Source organism: Malania oleifera, chromosome 6 (assembly GCF_029873635.1).
Source record: "Malania oleifera isolate guangnan ecotype guangnan chromosome 6, ASM2987363v1, whole genome shotgun sequence".
Lineage (NCBI taxonomy): Eukaryota > Viridiplantae > Streptophyta > Magnoliopsida > Santalales > Ximeniaceae > Malania > Malania oleifera.
The window spans coordinates 12,832,418-12,855,206 of record NC_080422.1 but is presented as its reverse complement, the minus strand read 5'-3'; the positions used below and the strand labels follow the sequence as shown (position 1 = coordinate 12,855,206).

Sequence of the window (22,789 nt, the reverse complement as noted above, 5' to 3'; positions counted from 1 at the left end):
CTTTTTTGTCAGCAAGGTCATGTCCTCGTCGAAGTCCTAAGCACTTTCCTCACTGGAAATACTTGCTGAAGCTTTGAGAGATATAACTTTCTTTTTTTCTTTTTTTTGCTCTTCTCGTTTATCCTCTCTTTGATCACCATTTCGTATGTGATGAGGGATCCAATGAGCTCATCCAACGTCATTTCTTTCAAATTTCTCCCCTCAGCTATAGTTTTGCTTTTGGTTCCCAGATTGGAGATAATCCTTTGAGTACCTTCCTGATCATCTCATAAGTAGGATACGTTTTTCCAAGAGCATTTAAAGAGTTAGTGATATGTGTGAATCTAGTGTACATAGATTGTATAGATTCATTAGGAGTATTAACATCCTTAGTTCCCTCATATGTGATTTCTAGTTCATCCCAAATTTCTTTAGCAGTTTTGCAAGTTATGATTCTATTAAATTCATTCGCATCTAAAGCACGGTATAAAACATTCATAGCACTAGCTTTTACTTGTACTAACTTCATGTCATCTTCACTAAAATCATCCTAAGATTTAGGAACACTTTTACTTTCAACAATTGTCATAGGTTTGCCAACAACTCTCCACACTCTCCAATTTATGTTTTGAAGAAAAATTCTCACATTCTTTGTTTCCAAAACGTATAGTTGACACCACAAAAGATTGGAGGGTGTGAAGATGATTGTCCCTCACCAAAAGAGGATACACCAATATGAGCCATGTGATCTTTAACAAATACATTTAAGCTTTTTGTAACAATGCTCTGATACCAATTGTGAGTATTGGTGTAATCCCAAGAGGGGGGTAAATTGGATATTTAAAAATCTAGGTCAACTTTTTAGCCTATTTTTAAAACACAACCACTCTCAAGTCTAGGGTTAACTAAACAATCACAAGACTATAAGTATTTAAACATACAAGTGCGGAAAATTAAATGAGAGTAGGGATAGAGAAAACAAACACATAGATTTTTACGAGGTTTGGTTATTCCTGCCTACGTCCTCGCCTCAAGACAACCGCTTGAGGATTTTCACTAACCACTCCTTCAACCAAGGCAGAGCCACCTCATACAACACTCTTTCACTCGGGCGGAGATACCCTTTACAACATTCTTTGTAGGCGGAGCGACCTCTTCAAGCGATATGCTCTTGCTTGGCACGGTTCAAAACCCAAACCGCAAAAATACAAGTAAGAATAAGATTTTTGTGTACAATGAAATGTTTCTACAAAAGCTAATTAGTACTATGAAAAACTTAATGCACTCTCACAAGATAAGAATGAAGCTCAATAGAGTTTGGGTATTTCTCTCAAAAAGATTTTTGAAATAAATGAGAGTAGATGAAAGTAATTGATCTTTGATGTGAAAAAGAATGTATAATAAATGCTTCGAAAATTCAAGAGTAATAAATGATTTCTCCAAAAGTATTTTCAAAACAATAGTAGGAGAAGTTAGGGTTTTTCTCTCAAAAGAATTTTTGCAAATAAAGAGAGTAAGAGAGCTTTGATTTGAGAAATTGAGTATAATAAATACCCAACAATGTAAGAGCATTAAATGATATTGGCAAAGTATTTTGAGCTTGGTATTTATAGGCAAATACACAATATGACCGTTATATGACCATTTGGCATTAAAATAATAATATATTTCAAATTTTATAGTCATTTTTCTGCTCAAAATAGCCTTAACTCGAGAGTTCTGGTCGACAAACTTGAGGTCCAGTAAACCGACCCAAAGGCAATTTCCCTTTTCGCACAATTCGGTTTGCCAGGCTGATAATCTAATATGTCGGATCATCCTTGCATGAATGCCGATCAACTGGGCTTATGATCCGGTCAACTGAGCCCTTTAGAAAATTGAGTTTTAGCCATGTTTTAACTTCAAAAACCATTTCAAACTTTTTGTATAAGTTTAACTTTTTTAAATAAAAGGTTTTCCATGAAGGTTTGAGTTCGTAGGGTCAATCTAAGGTCATTATAGAGCTTCACATTAGATCAAGTAAGGTATACGTACACAATTTAATCTAAATACATTACAATTGAAAAAAATACATGTCTTCACTCTATGCTCTTCACTTTGCCATGAAATGAGCCACATGATGTGTACTTTGAGTGCCTCATGGCTTCCATATTGCATCGACTATTTGTGCCTTCTGAAAAATAAATATGTTCATATACTAAATGCATAAATGAGATGCTTATGATTTGTCATTATCAAACCACGATAAGACTCAAAAAGTCAACAGTTTGTTTATGTTTATGCATTGTTTGTGATTGTTTTACATATGCTAAACTCAAAGTTCGATTTAGGTAGTTAATTGGTTAAACATTTGACCTAAAATTTTAAATATCCAATTCATCCCCCCCCCCTCTTTTGTGATATCACCAATGGCAACAATTGGTATCAGAACACGGTTACAAAATGCTTAACCGTATTTATACAAATATCACATGGCTCAATTTGGTGAATCCCCTTTTGGTGAGGGACAATCATCTTTACAGCCTCCAATCTTCTGTGGTGTTAACTATACATTTTGAAAACAGCGAATGAGATTCTTCATTCAAACCATAGATTGGAGAGCGTGGAGAGTTGTTGCCCAAGGAGACTATATACCTATGAAAACGATTGAAAATAACAAGTTTATAAATCTAAAGAAGAAATGGATAAAGGTGAAATGAAACTAATGCAAATAAACTCTAGCGCTATGAATGCTTTGTATTGTGCTTTAGATACAAATAAGTTTAATAGAATCATGGCTTGCAAAAGCATTAAGGAAATTTGGGATAAATTAGAGATTACTTATAGATGTTAAGGATAGTTGTATTGACATGCTCACAAGTGAATACGAAACTTTTAGAATGACTCAGAATGAATCTATATCATCTATGTACACTTGGTTCACACATATCACTAATTCTCTTAATGCACTTGGAAAAACTTACCCCACTTATGAGATGATCAGGAAGGTGCTCAAAGGATTATCATCCATATGGGAGTCGAAAGCAACGACCATTGCAGAAGGAAGAGACTTGAAGGCTACGACCCTGCATGAGCTCATTGAATCTCTCATCACCTATGAAATGGCTATCAACGAAAGGATGAACGAGCAAATTAAAACAAAGAAGGCCACTACCCTCAAAGCTTTTGCAAAGAGGTCTAGTGACGAAGATGATGAGGATACTGACGAGGACATGACCCTACTAACTAAAAGGTTCGGTAAGTTCTTCAAAAAGAACATAAATTTTGCTAGAAAATTCTGGGCTCAAGGATGGAAAAACGAGAATCGAAGCAAAAAAGACCAAAAGTCAGATCCTCCCACTTGCTACAATTGTAAGAAGGTTGGCCACATCAAACCGGAGTGTCCATTGCTTAAAAAAACTCCAAGAAGAAAAAGAAGGCAATGACGGCCGTCACGTGGGATGAGTTGAACTCCAACAATTTAGATAGTGACTCAAGTGGTCATGAGGGAGCAAACCTTTGTTTAATGGCACTTCATGATCATGAGGTACAATCTTCTTCTTCTTTTACCTCATATTATGATTCTCGTGATGTTCATTTAATGATAGCATGTCCTCATATAAAGAATTGCAAAAGGAACTACTTCACGCACTTGTTCTTGTTAAAATAAATAAAAGAAACACTATGTTAAAAAATGAAAATAAAGAATTAACAAAGAGTTCAGAAAACTTGAAAGAGTCTTATTCCACATTGCTAAAAGACAAGGATTTGAAAATTGCAAACTTGGAAAGAAAACTAGAAAGACAATTCAAAAATTATTTACAAGTTTACAAATGGAAAAAGAAATTTTGAAAAACTCTTAGGTGCACAAAGAAGGTCTTTGGAAAAAGAAGGAATCAATTTTAATGGCAAGGAAAAAAAGAAAAAAAAAAAATTATATATGGGTTATTTTGCGAAAGAATCAAAATCTTATACTCCTTCAAACAATTCCTATATGTATACTACATATTATTTGTGCAAAAATAAAGGCCACATTAAATTTAATTGCCCATTCAAAAACAAAGATACTAAAACAAAAATGGTTTGGAAAGTGAAAGGTGAACACCATGCTAACCTGAAAGGAGCCAAGAAAATTTGGGTACCAAGAGTAGTCACCTAAATTCCTTTTGTAGGTATGCTTTGGGTCATCCTCCTCAAAAGATAAGTGGTACATGGATAATGGATGCTTGAGGCACATGAAAAGGGACAAATCAAAATTCACATCCATTATGCCAAAGGAAAAAGGATATGTCACCTTTAGAGATAACGCTAAAAGTAAAATCAATGGAGTCGAGAAGGTCGGTAAGGAACCCTTTCTTGTTATTGATAATGTATTACTTATTGAAGGTCAAAGCATAATTTATTGAGTGTTAGTCTAATATGTGACAAAGGATTTAACGTTACCTTTAAGCAAGATAGCTGTATTGTTGAAAAATCAAATGAACATAAAGTACTTTTTGTTGCAAACCTTGTGAAAATATATATACCATTAGCTTTGATAAATTAGCTTCACAAGATGTAAAATGTTTCTTAGTAGTTAGTGAAGCTAGTTGGTTATGGCATAGGAGACTAGGTCACACTAGCATGGATCTTCTTTCAAAACTAGTCAAGGTTGACTTAGTTAAGGGCCTACCAAAAACTAAATTTGCAAAGGACAAGATTTGTGATTCTTGCAACCTTGGTAAACAAACCAAGTCAAAATTTAAAAAGAAACAGTTTATCTCCACAAGTAGACCACTAGAACTACTTCACTTAGATTTATTTGGTCCAACTCAAACCTAGAGTTTAGGGGGAAAGTCTTATACTTTTGTTATTGTAGATGACTTCTCTAGGTTCACATGGGTTCTATTTCTAGAATCTAAGGATGAAGTGTGTGAAAGGTTTGCCAAATTATGTAGAAAACTTCAAAATGAAAAAGGTTATACAATCACACATATCTGAAGCGATGGAGGAGGAGAGTTTAAGAATAAGGATATGGAAAACTTTTGTGATATACATGGCATATCTCATAACTTCTTAGCTCCTAGAAGTCCTCAACAAAATGGTGTAGTTGAAAGAAAGAATAGGTATCTACAAGAAATGGCTAGAAAAATGATAAATGAACTTAACCTACCAAAATATTTTTGGGCCGAAGCAGTAAATACTGCTTGCTATGTTATGAACAGAGTCTCAATCAGGCCAAACCTCAACAAAACCTTATATGAAGTATGTAAAGGTAAAAGACCCAACATATCATATTTTCATGTTTTTAGGTGTAAGTGCTTTATCCTAAAAGGCAAGGATAATTTAAGAAAATTTGATGCAAAAGTAGATGAAGGAATATTTCTTGGATATGCTCAAGATAGCAAAACTTTTAGAGTATACAATAGAAAAACCTTGACTATCATAGAATCAATAAATGTTATGTTTGATGAATCTAATCTCCTCCACAAAGAACATTGATGATGATTTAGAAATAAGAAAGGGCTTAGAAAACTTAACAATTAGTGATAATATGAAAGAGATCAAGGAGGCATACAATTATGATAGACAAATAGAAAGTGAAGTTCGTCATTTGCCTAAGGAGTGGAAATTTGTGAGAAATCATCCAAAGGATCAAATTATTGGTGAACCTTCATGTGGAATAGCCACTCGTTCATCTCTAAGAAACATGCGTAGTCACATGACATTTTTATCTCAAGAAGAGCCTAAAAATGTTTATGATGCAATTGAAGGTGAATCTTGGGTATTATCAACGCAGGAATAGCTAAATCAATTTGATAGAAACAAAGTTTGGACTTTGGTTCCTAGACCAGATGATCATACCATCATAGGAATCAAATGGGTTTATAGAAATAAGAAGGATGAAAATGGAGTGATAGTTCATATTAAAGTTAGATTAGTAGGGCTATAACCAAGAAGAAGGAATAGATTTTGAGGAAACATATGCTCCAGTGGCTAGGATGGAAGCCATTCGCATGTTGCTAGCTTATGCATCCTTTAAGGATTTCAAATTATATCAAATGGATGTAAAAAACGCCTTCTTAAATGGCTACATCAATAAGGAAGTGTATGTTGAGCAACCTCCTGGTTTTCAGAACCAAAAATATCAAAACCATGTGTTTAAATTATTTAAAGCCTTGTATGGTTTAAAGCAATCTCCCAGAGTTTGATACGAAAGTCTAAGTGTTTTCTCTTAAATCATGGATTTTCAAGAGGAAAGATTGACACCACCCTATTCATCAAAACTGAAAAGGAAAACATGCTCCTTGTCCAAATATACGTAGATGACATCATATTCGGAGCAACTGATGAGGAAATGTGCAATGAGTTCGCCAAATACATGCAAAAGGAATTCAAAATAAGCATGATGGGAGAACTCACCTTCTTTCTTGGGCTTCAAATTAAACAAGCTAAACATGGCATGTTCGTTAACCAATCAAAGTATGTGAAAAACCTGCTCAAGAAATATAACATGGAAGATGACAAAGTTTTAGGAAGCCCTATGAGCCCTTCCACAAAGCTTGATAAAGATGGGCAAGGTATACCGGTAGATATTAAGCTCTACAGAGGTATGATTGGTAGTCCGCTTTATTTAATAGCTAGCAGACCGGACATAATGTTCAGTATGTGCATGTGTGCTAGGTTTTAAGTTGCACCTAAAGAATTACATTTACTTGCTGCTAAACGAATACTTAGATACCTAATTGGCACCATTGATTTAGGTTTATGGTATCCTAAGTTCACTTCGTTTGAGATAGTCAGCTACTTCAATGCAGACTTTGCCGGAAGCAAAGTTGATCGAAAGAGCACTAATGGAACATGTCATTTCTTAGGATAAGCTTTTGTCTCTTGGTTTTCCAAGAAACAAAATTCAGTAGCCCTATCAACAGCCAAGGCTAAATACATAGCTGCAGGGTTGTGCCAAAGTTTTGTATATGAAACAACAACTTATGGACTATATAACCCGCGCTATGATACAATTTCGATCAAATGTGATAATACTAGTGCTCCAAGAATCCTATCTCACATTCACGAACCAAACACATCAATATTAGACATCATTTTATTCATGATCATGTGCAAAAAGGAGATATATCATTTGAATTCTTATGCATTGATGAACAATGGAATGACATATTCACAAAACCACTTTAAGAAGATAGATTTATTCAAATAGGACGTGAATTAGGCCTATTACACACAAGGGATGTTGCCTAAAATTATTTGGCTAAGCAAATTAAGGCAACAAGGAGTAAAAATGATCAAAATTAAGAAAAAATGCCATGTTCGGGTGAGCAGAGGCAGAGCCCAATTGATCGGGACTCACTGTGTTGAGGCCCAAGCGACCGAACCAAAGGCCCAATCGATCGGACCTTTATGTGTGCCGTTTGGATGACCGAACCCTCTCTCCAGGCGACCGAACCGTCAAGGCTATTTATATTAAATGCGCAGAAACCCTAATTTTAAATTTTATTTTCACTCCCAAACCCTCTCCTCTCTCCGAAAACCCTAGATCTATATTTTTCCTTCGATTTTCCTACATTTTCCTTTCCAAATCCATCGAAACCCATCCAAAAATCCATTCCTCCAAAATGTCAAGGGAAAGCTTGTAACGACCTACCTAATTTGCCATTTTTTTCCATAATATTATTTAATGTAATAATCCTGTTCAGCTGTTAAAACACAATCAACCTGGACCCATGGGTACCAGGGATATACCTAAATACAACTCTGATACCTAAGTAGGAGGAGACGTAATTTACAAACATATCATACAATCAACCACAATACCAGAGTCCTACTAAAATTGTTATTTATATTTATACAATCATCCATCAAAAGATCAAAAAGTAACCTAGGGTCACTTCCCAAAAATAAATCTAACCCTAACTCAATAACTCACCCTTCTGACAGGGTAGCTCAGTTGGAATCTACTGTCGTGGAGCTCTATTTGCTCCTCTACCTGGATTTCTTGAAATATTTATATAGTTAGGGTGAAACACCTCTTAGTAAGGGAAATAAACTAACATCAGTGTGTGGTGTTATGAGCATTTTTGTATTATACATATAAACAATATAATAAGCATATTTGGTAAAATTTGTCTGTAATAGAACTGAGTAAAACATGATTTGTCATATCATCAAAAAGCATACTAGATTTATACACATGAAATCATCTTATATAATTGTACAATATTGAAATAACACCCAGAATGGATAGTTAGTTGATGTTATGTCTTACCTTCACATGACTAGGTTGTGCAACCCGAAGGCGGGAACTAGCAACGGCTGGCTGACTATGTTAGATCAAACATAAGTTTGTAAGTGTAAAGACCTCAAAATTTATATCATTTTTTTTTGTATCTACGCAGCGGATATACAAGTCATAAAACCATATATACTGAACAATATCAGAATTCAGTATATTTAGACCATAGCCATATACAATAACTCCCTCCAGTATCATCTACTCAAAAAATACAAAATCCTGCCACAAACTTACTCTACAACCAGGGTAACCAAGTCAACTCTCTATCTGCGAGCCTAATTGGCTCACCTGAAAAGTGGTAAAGTAATGGGGTGAGACAACGCTTAGTAAGTGGAAATATGCTATTACTAGTGTGTGGCGACCAAGTTGTATAGTTATAATAATAATATTTAAAACTGCATGATTTGAAAAATCTGTAAAACACATATAACACATATATAGTAGTTTAAAATATTTGGATCATTTGAACTTTCTATCATTTATACTGTTAATATCATATTATACACGACAATAGTTGTAAAACTATATACATATACATATACATAACTGGGCTCTTTCCTTAGAACTCTGTATGTCATGATTTAACCCCTCATGACAGGGTTGTGCGACTCGTAGACGAGACTTAACTCTGGTCGGTCTTCCAGGTAAGTCATCATACTCTACACTACCTCAGTCCGGCCAAACTCTATCCACTCCTAAGTTCGGGACTTATCGCTACCTCGTCAAACTAGCCCCCTCAACCCAGTGAACTAGTGAGCTACATCCTCTTCGAGTACAGTTTGACGATACCCACACACTATCTGAGATATGTGGTTGTACTTTATCTGTATTAGCAACGGTACCATACTCTATAAACTGTATCTGTCTGTAATCTTTCCGCAGGGATATGATACTATATATATATACTCTTTTTACTGTTTCCATTATGTTTCCAAAATAACCATAACACTAATAATCTGTACTGTAAACACTGTAATATCTGTAACATCTTGATACTATAACTGTATAATTTGTCTGTATTTTATATCTGTATAATCTGTCTGTATACTTTGAGTGTTATGGCATTTAGGAAAACATAACATTCTGTAAATACTATATATACTGATATGAGTAAACATATGTGTGTGTGTGTGTATATATATATATATCCATCTATGAAACTATTTGAATAAAACTGTATATGTACATGCATCTGTATGTATAATATATGTGAATATCTGGCTATATTTATATGTTCTGTATAACATCATATACTGGGAAATCCATATAAAATTCTACTCAGGCCACACATACTTTATAATCTCATATTCTGTAAAAACTATATAATAGTTAGTATACATGCAACTGTAAAATTTCTTTTAATATAATCAAATCTCCTACCATAACATATTTCCCTTACTTAGTTCTTGAAAAGCCCTCACTGAACTTTGACCCTACACCCGCAGGGTTCTCCACTCAACACCCTGAAAACGACATCTTTCAGAACAAAACATCAGTATTTTCTTGTATACAACATTTCTTATAACTGCAGGGAAAACATATTCTAAATAAAATATCTTCCCCTGAATTTGGGATGAATTTCAAACAACTTCCACCGACGATCCGCTTTGGCAGACTTGTAGAGAACTTCGCCAGAGCGTCGTGGTGGCTTTAGATCGTCAATTCGGTAAGAAACGGGGCCGGGATCGAAGAGAGAAGGAAATAGGTGTGTTTTAGAGAGAGAGAGAGATCGAGAGAGAGAGAGAGAGAGAGAGAGAGAGAGAGAGAGAGAGAGAGAGATGATTTGAGCTGAAATTCTGTGAAAAATCTGAGTTTTAGCAATTTATAGAGACAGATTCGTCGATGAAACACGTCATCTCGTCGACGAGTCCTTAAAAAATTTCGTCGACGAACCCTCCTTCCTCGTTGATGAATTTCAAACTGCCTAAAAATCCCTCTCGGCATCTTCTCGTCGACAAGGCCTCCTTATGAGCTCATTAAAGAACTCCCTGTGTTCGTCGACGAGGTCCTGCGTAACTCTTCCCAGTTATTACATCCAAAGTGCACGCGTTCGTCGACGAAGCCTGCTACCTCTTTCTGTTTCTGTTTTCATTTTCCTCTCTCTTTATTATTTAAATACCATTATTCTTCGGGTCATTACAGTAAGTACAATGGGTCTATCCCTCCTGGTACCGAACTTTCAAGGGGACTACTCCACTCTACACTGAAGCCACATCAACTACCATCTCCCACACTACTGGTCGTGTGGTAGCACTATCATAATTCTGAATATATAGCCACAATACCGTGCTCCTGAAACTAAACTAAATCATACCATCCAGGTTTTGATATCATATAATAAGTTTCATATACTAAACATAGCTGTTTCATATTCCGTAGCAATTACTGACTTATTAATGTTTCATAAATCCTGTCATATCTTACATGATTATGATATTTGCGCCAACATGAATCACAATATTTGCGCTAGCATAACATATCATGTAAATCACGGCATCTGTGTCGGCATATCATAACATACTGAATCATAAAATCCCTGTATTGTTCAACATAATATTTTAGAATATAGTTCTTGTATTGTTTTATGGTTTTTCCTGAAAACTGGTAATACATGATTATTCTGGGAAAACATAATATTTCATTAACATAATTTCCATGATAAATGTTACTCATGTCACACAGGAAGGGTAATATTCAAAAACATAAATATGTTCTAAAATCATATTTCTGATATTATACATGAAAATCATATTTCTAATCAATAACAGTATTCCCAAACATAATTCTACAATGTACATATTTACCTAACATTATATGCTGTAAAATAATAAATATATTTTCATAAGAAGATTGACTTAGTTTATCCCCTTACCTAACTTACTAAGAAGCCTACAAAACACTCAATCCTACACCTGCAGTGTTAACAACACAACACCCTGAAATTAACATTTTCCCCAACATAACTTTAGTTTTATCTTCCCTAACATATTCTCCTCAGTCCAGAAATACCAAATGCCCAATAAAATTGAAATTAGCTCACTTACCCAAATTTTGAGATGACGCCCAAGTTAGCCCAACCAACGATTTACTCCAACAGATTTGTAGAGAATCTTCCCAGGAGTAGTGTGGTGGCTTTGAATCGTCGATCCGACAAAGAATTGATCCAAAAAGCTAGAGAGAAGGTGAGGAGGGCGAAGTTAGAGAGAGAGAGAGAGAGAGAGAAGGAATCGCATGCCATTTTTCCGCTTCAAATTCGGGTTTAGTATATTTAGAAAGTGCAGACTCGTTGACGAGCCACGTCATCACGTTGACGAGCACAAAAAGGAGGTTCGTCGACAAGCACTTACTCCTTGTCGACAAATTTTAGGCTCGGAAACACCTCTCTTGGTAATCCCTCATCGACGAGACACATGCTCCTGCCGACGTGCCCAAGAAGGCTACTCTTCAACGAATGACCTGGCCTCGTCGACGAGGCTTGTTGAACACTCTTAGAAAACTTATTTTCTCCCCTCTATTTTAATACTTAATTCAGAAAAATTCTTTAGGTCTCTGCAAAGATCAAGAGGAGACAAGAGGAAAGCCTCAAACCAACAAGAAGGCGAAAGCTTAGATCGTTGGTTCACGTCCACTAAGGCCAAGAAGAGGTACTATGCCCACCTTGGGTAAGCTTCTCAATTTAACCTTTATTAATTTATATTTTCCAAATGCAGTTGAGATGTTTAGGGCTTTAGGGTGGTTCCAATTCTTGTCTTACCAACCTGAAGGAGTTTTCCTACATTTAGTCTAGTTGTTTTACGCAAACCTTGACTCTAATGGGAATGAGTGCACCTCCCAAATATTGGAAAAACCCTACAACTTTAATGCCCAAATCTTAGCTGATACGTTTGGGTTGGAACGAGGCTCTTTTAAGTGTCTTGAAGTAGGAACATCATGGATAATGGAATAAGAATTCACCCCTCAACAATTCCTATCCCAGGTGATGGAAGACCTGATTCCAAACCTTAGGCATCCTCTAGCCTATAAGACTCTCACCCTAGAAGTCAAAATCGTCCACCTATTCATTTCATATAATATACTTCCAAAAGGTGGATCCCGAGATTACATATCCTATCTAAATTGCTTTGTGATGCGGTGTTTGTTTATGGGAAAAAGATTGGATTTGCCATCTCTCATCATTAGATGGATGTTTGCTAAGGAGAGTGGCAATAGGGTTGTTCTTCCCTATGAAGCAATGTTAAACCGCGTTTTTGAAAGTCTAGGATTCAATCGAACATCCTCCTTATTTATTCCATGTCGTCCCAGTGATTTTTTCACCTCCACCAACGTAAAATTGATGGGGTATCAACTAATTGACGGTATCTGGATGGCCAAGATGCCTTTGAATAAAAGGATGGAAGAAGAGGAATTTGCTTAACAAGTTGATCCACGTGACGAGCCCCAAATATTTGAACAAGACGCACAAATTCCCCAGCTCATTGCCTCCATATCAAAGCTTATCTAGATCTTTAATGAATTTCAAATAGATGTTGACTTTAAAGTAAGCACGATTTGAGAGGATATCGATACATTGAGTGAAACCATGCAGACCAACTTTCAAATTCTCAATGATTGATACAACAGTTTTGAAGGCACTTCCACCTCTAAAGGGAAGGCTCCTACAGAGATAAGTGAGAGCGACAACAGCTCATTTGAGGAGGATGAGGATTAGGACTGTAGACAATGAGGGGGAGTACCTTTTTTTTTTTATTTAAAAACAATGGATATTATTATTGTGTATTTTGTTTAAAACACTCAGTTTCTCTTTATGCTTTTTGAAACAATTTGGGATTTGTATTGTAAAATGTTTGGATTATGCATGTTGGATATTGACTCATGAGATAATTGCGCTCTAAATGATGGATATTAGCAAATGAAATATTGTGAAATTGCATGTTGAATATCAATTACTTAAATGCTTGTGAAATGCATGCTGATTATTTGGTTTGGATGAAAGCTTCTGCATGCTTGATACAGACTATGGTAAAGCTATGATTTTGGTTGAATATTTTCAAAAGCTTCTATATGCTTGATTCAGACCATAGTCTAGTTCATATCACTATTAAAAATATCTAAGAGCTTCTGCATGTTGGACGCAGATATATGTGAAAATTTCTGTCCTTTATAAATTGCATCTTCATCATGTTGGATGTAAACAAAAATGTGAATTGCATGCAAAGTAGTTGAATAGGATGTTGCATGCTAGTTGAGTGTTGCAAGCTTCTGCATGCTGGACGAAGGCAATTGCGAATTGCATGCTGTTTAGTTGAATAGGATGATGCATACTAGTTAAATGTTGTTATACTGGATTCTGAATACTGGATACGTAAATGAAAATTCATCCTTGATATGAAGTGAAAATAAGCACAACATATTGAGGGCAATAAACTTCATTCTAAAATAGAGTATCTTAAAAGCCTTATGCATATCACCTATCTTAAAAGACATAACACTCATCGTGTCCTAATTCTTGAACCCTTCCTAAAAATATTGTTAGTCATACGCAACTCTATGGTTTTTAAGAAAATAAGGTTCATGAACACCATTTGGACTTCTTTTAGAATTCCATTGATTGCTTATAATGGTTAGTGTACTCAATTGAATATATTGATATGTGTCAATAATTCATTTCTTCTAAGCTCACGCCTTTTGATGATGTCAAAAGGGGGGGGGGGGGGGAAGATATTTCCCAATTCCTTTTCCTTTTATTGGCTCCAAATAGTAGTGTATTTGAGTCAAATCGAGTCAACAAAGTAAAATACTCAGACTCAATTTGGCTTGAAAATTTGAACCCAAAATATAACTCAAACTCGGTCAATTTTATAATTGTTAAACTCAAACTCAACTTGGCATATATTCATAACTCGAATTCGACTTAATTAAGCTCACCTCAGCTTAGCTCAGTTATAAATTAATATGAAATATATATAAGTTTGATTCACTTGCACCCCTTACTCCAAACTCCTCTAATGGCTCCAAATTTATTGTCATATAGCAATAACAGTTGGAAGGTGAGGGGTATAATAATTTTAATATTTTTGAAAGATTCAAATGTCAAATTTGTGAAGCCCATGTGGAATCATCTGTGCATTCGTTTTTCAATTGTAATCTTGCAAGTATTCTCTGGCTTTTTCCATTTGTGACCACTGAGGATTGGATAAAATTGGTCTTTGAGCCTCAAAGTCTCATGGGTTTCAACGACCCACAATTAAAGTTAATTCCACTGTTTGCAGCAATCCTAATGGACAAAATCCGAAATACAAGGAACAACATGCTATAGTGAACCATGACAAACTAAGAGAGAGAGGCCAATTTCATTCCGAAGATTGGCCGAGCAAATAAGCCAACTTCAAAGTGGATTTTTTGTGCAAAGAGTGCGTTATGACCCATGGCTGGCTGCCTGGTGGGAGCTGGTTTGAGGGACTTCACCAATAACCAGAAGTCGAAAAGGCTGGGCCTACGAGAAACCTAAATGCATTGATCCTCGGACATTGAATTCGATATTGCGTAGGTAGAGCTTAGGGGTGGCAAAACGGGTCATAACCCGTTGGGTCACCCGGACCCGTCCATTTTAAACGGGCGGGTCACAGGATGACCCGTTTATAAACGGGTCAATTGGGTTTGGGCCGGGTCACCCATTAGGAGTTGACTGGGTCATCTTCTCCAACTTATACAAACCATTACTAACTCTAGGGAGTTGACTACTATTTGTAAACAAACTATTCCTCCCCATAGCACCTTGTCGAGCCAAGGCATCTACCACTTTGTTCCCTTCTCTATACCAATGATTTATCGAAAAATCTACTCCCTCCAATAAACCAATAATGTATCAATTGCATTCCTAACATGAAAAGATCAAAAGAGTGATATCAACCACATTTTGGGTATAAATGGGAGGGAAAGGTTATAACGGCAAATAGCAAAATAGTAATCTATTACTTAAAAGTTACTAGGGAAAAATTGCAAAATAGTAATTTTGCAATATAATCCCTAGTTTTAATATATTGAAGGGATTCCTAGTTTAATATATAGTCGGGTTGAGGTCTACTTAAAATTATTTAGTAGGGTTGTAAGTGGTGTTATTAAATGATTCATGAATGGGTAAATGGAATATTAAATAGGAAAGTTGTGACTTGCTTAAAAATAATGGATTGGATTAAATATTTTTTACATAAGAATATTATTGTAAAATTAGTATAAATATAATTCCATTTGTCTAGGTTTATCACACATAGTAAATCGAATGGATTTGATATTTTATTCTGATTTTGATTCAAGACTTCAACCAAATATTGGAATGGAATACATATGTCGTTCCATTCCTACAATGATCCCCTCCTCCATCAACTCCATTAGTTTAACCAAACAAGCTATTAAATCATTTATTAAGTTGGATAGAAAATTGAGTTTATTAATTCTCGTTATATATCAAACAACCAATTTTCAAATTAATTCTTCCTTTTTGTCAAATTTGGTTCTAAAAGAAAAGAAAGGTGGACAGTATTGCTAGGTATAGGATTTTCCCAATGGGGGCAAACACTTTTAAAATTGAACTATTTGCTATCACACTGTCATGGAAAATAAACATACCACATAAATATTTAAACTATAGGAACTTCAAAATAAACAGAAAAAATTTTAAATATTTTCAATACTTAAATTAACTACAAAAAATATCTTACAATTGATGAAGTGAGAAACACAAGGAATAGGTGCTGTATTTTTTAACATATAATTTAGTTTTTTAAAAGTTCAAATGGGTGTTCAATTTACACTTCGATAATGTTTTGTTCTCATAATGCCTATTTGATAGGAATATATTAATTATAATAAGTTAGTTACAATCAGTTCAATAAAATTTTTTGTTGCTACCATAAAGCAAATAATAAAGTAAAAATTTTTATCAATCTATAATGAAGAATAGACAAGGAATAATTACTCCCAAAATTTATCTTGGGCATGTCTATTTTTTTCTTGTTATATATTGAGTGAAATAATAAGGAAAATGCAAGGATTAACTATTCCTTCTATGGTCAAGTTTCTCATTACATTTCATCTTATTTCAAGAAATAACTATAATGTGAAATATTTATATTTGTATAAAATTTGATAAAATGATATATAAAACAATAGTAGATTTCATTTAAGCTTGCACAAATTCGAATTTAAGTAATGAAGTCCATGCTTTTGGAACACAATTTTAGTTTAATGTTGATGACATGACCCAATCTACCCAAAAAAGACATGGTTGAGGGCTTCAAAGAGTGATAAAATGAGATAGTCCATTGAGGGCAAAATCATGGTGCACAAATCTTAATCTAGTAGTTCGAGCCTTTGGAGAGACCCTGAGAAAAGAGAATGACCAACTCATCTTTGGAGATTTCCTATTTAAGATTTTCAAAATAAATGTGTGTTAAGTTGATCAAACTTCCATCACACCTACTCACTCCAATGAAAATGATAAAATTCATTTTACTCATCCATTTGTTCTTTTTCATGTCTCTCCTCCATGCACAATCTTTTAATCACTTTAAACTCTTCCTTTAATGGCTCAATGCATTTCGCAACACAATCCAAGATCCATGCATAAAAAGGTCAATCTAAGAGTTTACCATTGATGAACATTGACCAGTTTCTCAAGATGACACTTTTGTCATTAATTGCCATAGAGAGAATATAAGCAAAAAAACAAGTACGGTACCCATCATTTTGTTTACCCTTTATTTTTTGAATTTATTTATTAATACTTACTACACTAGTCTTGTTCTAGTTATCAAAATCTATTCAAGATGCCCTTTCTCCAAACAACAAATTAAAAAAAGTAATATGTAAACTCTTTTAAAAGCCAACTAGCCTAGTTTCTTTGATCAAGATAACTTTGATTTCTAGAAATTTCAACCAAACAAGAATGAAAAATTTTCAGATGTGAATCCAGTAGCTACTTTCAAACAAATCATTTTTTGGATAGACATCCTTGACTTGCTTACAATGCTCAGTTACCAAGGCATTGCTAAATTTAATTTCATAAGAATGTACTACAATTTTGAATTTATTGAATTTCTTCATTTTTCCCTTATTATTTTTCAATCAAAAAACACCACATGACCCACAAAATATTTAAAACCACATTAGACAATGGCCCACAACTAAGTTGTAATATATATGACTCCAACAGAGTCCAACTTCATGAAATAAACATTTGTTTCATTAAGATCAAAATAAACAATTATTTCATAGAGTTAGACTATGTTCCATGAATGTATTGTTTAACATGTTATGCTTGTTGTTTTGAATAGTTCATGAGTCATATGGTGTTCGTCCAACTGTTACACTTATTGAAAAATATCAAAAAAAAAAAGAAAGCAAAATTCAATATTATAAATAAAAATTCAAAATTGTAGTACATTCTAGAAATTAAATTTGGTATTGTCTTTAGAACAAAGCATTATAAGCTAGTCAAGGATGGTCTTCTTCCAAAAAATGATTTGTTTGAAATAGCTAAAGGAGTCTATATTAAACATTCTCTGTGCTTGTCCTATTGCATTTTCCATAAGTCAAAATCATCATAATTGGTGAAATTGGCTCAGTTGGCTTTTAAAAGAGAGTCCGTATAATTTTTTTTAACTTGCTGTTTGTAGGGATAAAAAGAGAGAGAGCATCCTAATTAGCTCCGTTAATAATAAGAGCAAGACTAGTCTACATAATGAAAATAAATTTAAAAAATAAATAAACAAATAAATAAAATAATTTTTTTATCTTTTTTCTGATATCCTCTCAAAGACAATTAGTGGCACTGGTACCTTACGAAACCAGCCAAAGTCTATGAATGTAAATTCTTGTCATGGCCTTTTGTCATACGGAACTCGGACAGTGCTATAAAATGCATTAGGTCATTAAGGGACAATAATAAATGATAAAAGATTGTTTATGGTGGAGAGGGATTAAGAAGAACAAATAAATGAATTTCATCATTTTCAATAAAGTGAGTAGGTGTGATCGAAGTTTGATAAACTCAACGCATACATATACTGAATTTTGAAATTTTTTCATAAAATTGGTTTCATCATTGTTAAATAAAACATTGAAAATATTCTTGTTATTAAACTAAATGTCTATAAATGAATGAAATTATATGAAAAAAATTGAAATTTTGTGGTCCAATAGTTGAAATAGAACAAGTTGAAATCAATCTATTTTTCGGTTATGTTTGCAAACAAAATGTCCTTTTAGTAAAAGGGTGATCATATTTGATATTTTGCAAAGGAAGGTAGTGTTATCATTTTAAAGCAAAGAGAATGACCAACTCATATTTGGAGATTTCCTATTTAAAATTAAAGTTTTGGAGCATGTTTCGATTATAAAACTCATAAAGATCTTTTCACTTTTATTTACTTTGAAATGAAAATAAAAATATCAAAATTTTATATTATCACATTTCTACTAAGAATGACATTTTCGTTGGCTAAACGTAACCTAAAAATCGAATGATTTCAACTATTAAACAAAAATTTCAATTATTTTCATATACTTCAATTTATCTATAGACATATTTGGTTTAGAAACAAAAATATTTTCACGCATTATTTGGCAACGATAAAGTAATTTCAAGAAAAATGTTTCAAGATTTTCAAAATAAATGTGTTAAGTTGATCAAATTTCCACCCCACCTACTCACTCCAATGAAAATGATAAAATTCATTTTACTTATCCATTTGTTCTTTTCCATGCCTCTCCTCCATGCACAATATTTTAATCACTTTAAACTCGTCCTTTAATGGCTCAATGCATTTCACAACACTATCTAAAATCCATGCATAAAAAGGTCACTAAGAGTTTACCATTCATGAACTTTGACTAGTTCTCAAATGACACTTTTGTCATTAATTGCCATAGAGAGGATATAAGCAAAAGAAAAGGTACCCATCATTTTGTTTACCCTTTATTTTTTGAATTTATTTATTAATACTTACTACACTAGTCTTGTTCTAGTTATCAAAATCTATTCAAGATGCCCTTTCTCCAAACAACAAATTAAAAAATGTAATATGTAGATTCTCTTAAAAGCCAACGAGTCTAACTTTGATTTCTAGAAATTTCAACCAAACAAGAATGAAAAATGTTTAGATGATGTGAATCCAGTAGCTACTTCAAACAAATCAATTTTTGGAGAGACATCATTGACTTGCTTACAATGCTAAGTTACCAAGCTATTGCTAAATTTAATTTCATAAGAATGTACTACAATTTTGAATTTATTGATTTTCTTCCTTTTTTTTTCTGATTATTTTTCAATTAACAAACACCACATGACCCACAAAATATTTAAAACCACATTAGGCAATGGCCCACAACTAAGTTGTAATATGTATGGCTCCAAAAGAGTCCAACTTCATGAAATAATCATTTGTTTGATATTAAGATCAAAACAAACAATTATTTCATAGTTAGACTATGTTCGATGAATGTATTGTTTAACAAGTCATGCTTGTTGTTTTGAATAGTTCACGAGTCACGTGGTGTTTGTCCAACTGTTAGATTTATTGAAAAATATCAAAAAATGACAAAGTAAAATTCAATATTATAAATAAAAATTCACAATCGTAGTACATTCTAGAAATGAAATTTAGTATTGCCTTCAGAACAAAGCATTATGAGCTAGTCAAGGATGGTCTTTTTCCAAGAAATGATTTGTTTGAAGTAGCTAAAGGAGCCCATATCAAACATCCTCTATGCTTGTCCTATTGAATTTACCATAAATCAAAATCATCGTAATTGGTGAAACTGGGCCAGTTGTCTTTTAAAAGAGTCTCCATATTATTATTTTTTAACTTGCTGTTTGTAGAGATAAAAAGAGAAAGAGCATCCAATTAGCTTCGTTAATAATTAGAGCAAGACTAGTCTACATAATGGAAATAAATTTAAAAAATAAATAAACAAATAAATAAAATAATATTTTTATCTTTTCTCTGATTATCCTCCCAAAGAAAATTAGTGGCACCTTGCGAAACCAGCTAAAGTCCAGGAATGTAAAATTCTTGTCATGGATTTTTGACATGCGAACTTGGACAATGCTGTAAAATGCTTTAAGTCATCAAGGAACAATAATAAATGATAAAAATGTTGTTTATGGTGGAGAGGGTTTAAGAAGAACAAACAAACGAGTAAAATAAATTTCATCATTTTCAACAAAGTGAGTAGGTGTGATGGAAGTCTGATAAACTCGACACATACGTATACTGAAGTTTGAATTTTTTTCATAAAATAGGTTTCATCATTGTTAAATAAAATATTCTTGTTATTAAACTAAATATGTTTATAAATGAATGAAATTATATGAAAATAATTGAAATTTCTTTGTCCTATAGTTGAAATAGAACAAGTTGAAATCATTCTATTTTTTAGGTTATGTTTGCAAACAAAATGTCTTTCTTAGTAAATGGGTGATAATATTTGATATGTTTCAAAGGAAGGTAGAGTTATCACTTTAAAGCAAATAAAAACAAAAAAAATATATGTATTTCAAAAATGGAATAGTCAGAGTGATTACTCCCAAATATCAACTTGAGAATGTTTAATCTTATCCTACTTGATGTTCAATGGAATAAAACTTGGTTTTATGTGAGTGTTTTTTTAATTCTAAATTAGTTTGTTCCTAGAAAAGTTGTTTTCCTCTCATTTTATCTTATTCTTAAGAATTATTAAGTGAACATTTATCAAATATATTCCCTCATCCAATCAAGCTCCAATCTTTTAATTCTAAAAAAGGAAAATCTCCATATATTCCTCATTGTCAAGTCATTGCATATGAAGGACTCTTTAAACTTCAAAGGCTTGCTACCAAACTAAAATCTGTACATAGTTTTACTCCCATGGGCTGTTTATATTTACAAGTAATTTCCCTAATTGAAAACAGGTCCACCCCCCCCCCCCCCCTCTCGGCCCATACATAAAAATGACATTCATTTTCCTCCCTTTCAAGACCAAATTTTATTTTAAAAAATATTAATTCGAAATTTAATTATTTGATATATTATGATAACTAACTTATTGCCATGGAAATCCCAAAAGGCAACTCGTGTGTGGAAAGGCAACCAGTGTTGGGATTAGAATCAGAGAACTAGTGTGGAAAGGCAACTCGAGCAAGGAATACAAGAGGCAAAAGGAGTTGCAATTTCTTTTAGACATCATAGGATAAAGACATGTAAAGAGCTGAAGATGGAAGCTTGCAGGGATTCAGATTCAGATTCGCTTGGTTTGTTCCCTGTGAATGGTTAAGAAAATGTGAGACAATCCCTAGAAAGTCCTAGAAAATGGTGAACCCACTAAAATTAGCAAGGTAGTGATCTAAAACTCCCGATATTAACCAACAATTATGAGAAACTCAGATAAACAATGGATCCAACGCGAATCGGAAACCAAAGCCATCGGGAAGAAATAAATTCCAAAGGTAGATCATGGTTAATAAAGACATAGAAGGGTGGTCCTTAGAATCTGCAAAGAGATCTGGAAGATAGCTGAAAACTCACCTGTGGCGGCGAAGAAGAGGCACTCTGATGAACTTGCAGCGTTGTGAGCAGCCATGGCCCATGGCTACGAATATGAAGTTACGCGTGGCCGCGGTGATACTCCTGCGGGGCCACGGCGGTCGTCTGCTGTAGCGACGCTGCTGCAAGAAGCGCAAAGGCGGGGGTTTGCTTCTAGGAGATGCTTTTCCTCGCTCCCCACACGCCTCTTTGTTAATTATTACTAGCGGCTTTATAATTTATGTAATATAATTATTTAATAGGTTTAATGAAATAAATTCATTAACTTGTTAGTATATATAAAATAAATAATATCTATTAACTTGTTAGGAGACTCACAAATTTATATATTTGATTTATTATTTATATTAAGCTTACAACATTTTACATTTATCTTCTAAAATTTTTAATAATATATGATAATAAAATACAAATTAAAATATTAAATTTATATGTCAGTTAACAATTTTAAATTAGTTTTAAAGTTTGTTAATATATATTCATAACTTTAAAAAGATTCGTCTTAACACATTTAGACTCGTTTTAAACTCAATTAAAAATTGGTCAAAATATGAATAAGGCTGTCCTCGGTTTGTTTAGTTAACGAGTCTAACTTGAGTTTGATTCTAAAAGCTCATTTATTAAATGAGTCAAGTCTTAACATACTAACTAATAGAATTTTCATGAGTGAAGTCAATTCTTTTAACATTTTTTATGAAGGTGAGAAATCTATATTAGTAGTTGTGAAATCTTCACTTCCACCGAAATTTTCAATATGATCAAAATTATCCATTTATTTACTCATTCCACATTTGTGGTCAAACTTAACGTTGACAATATAGAATTGAATCTCAATTTTCCATAGAGTTTTCTTGCTCTTTATTTATAAGAAAGTATAATAGTTGAATAATCGTTCGAAATCATTTTCTGAATAGATTTTGATCCTATCCAAAAAGTACATAGATAAGGAATAAAAAAAAAA

The 22,789-nt window shown here is 33.5% G+C and overlaps 1 long non-coding RNA gene across 1 annotated transcript; it reads right to left on the bottom strand.

Annotated features, from left to right (window-relative positions):
- Nucleotides 1–1,951: 1,951 nt before the first annotated feature.
- Nucleotides 1,952–22,022, bottom strand: LOC131157658 (uncharacterized). Its single transcript, XR_009137304.1, has 2 exons — nucleotides 21,811–22,022; nucleotides 1,952–2,152 (listed from the first exon to the last, which is right to left on the bottom strand). It is a non-coding gene; the product is annotated as an uncharacterized LOC131157658 (long non-coding RNA).
- Between the last annotated feature and the right edge of the window lie 767 nt (nucleotides 22,023–22,789).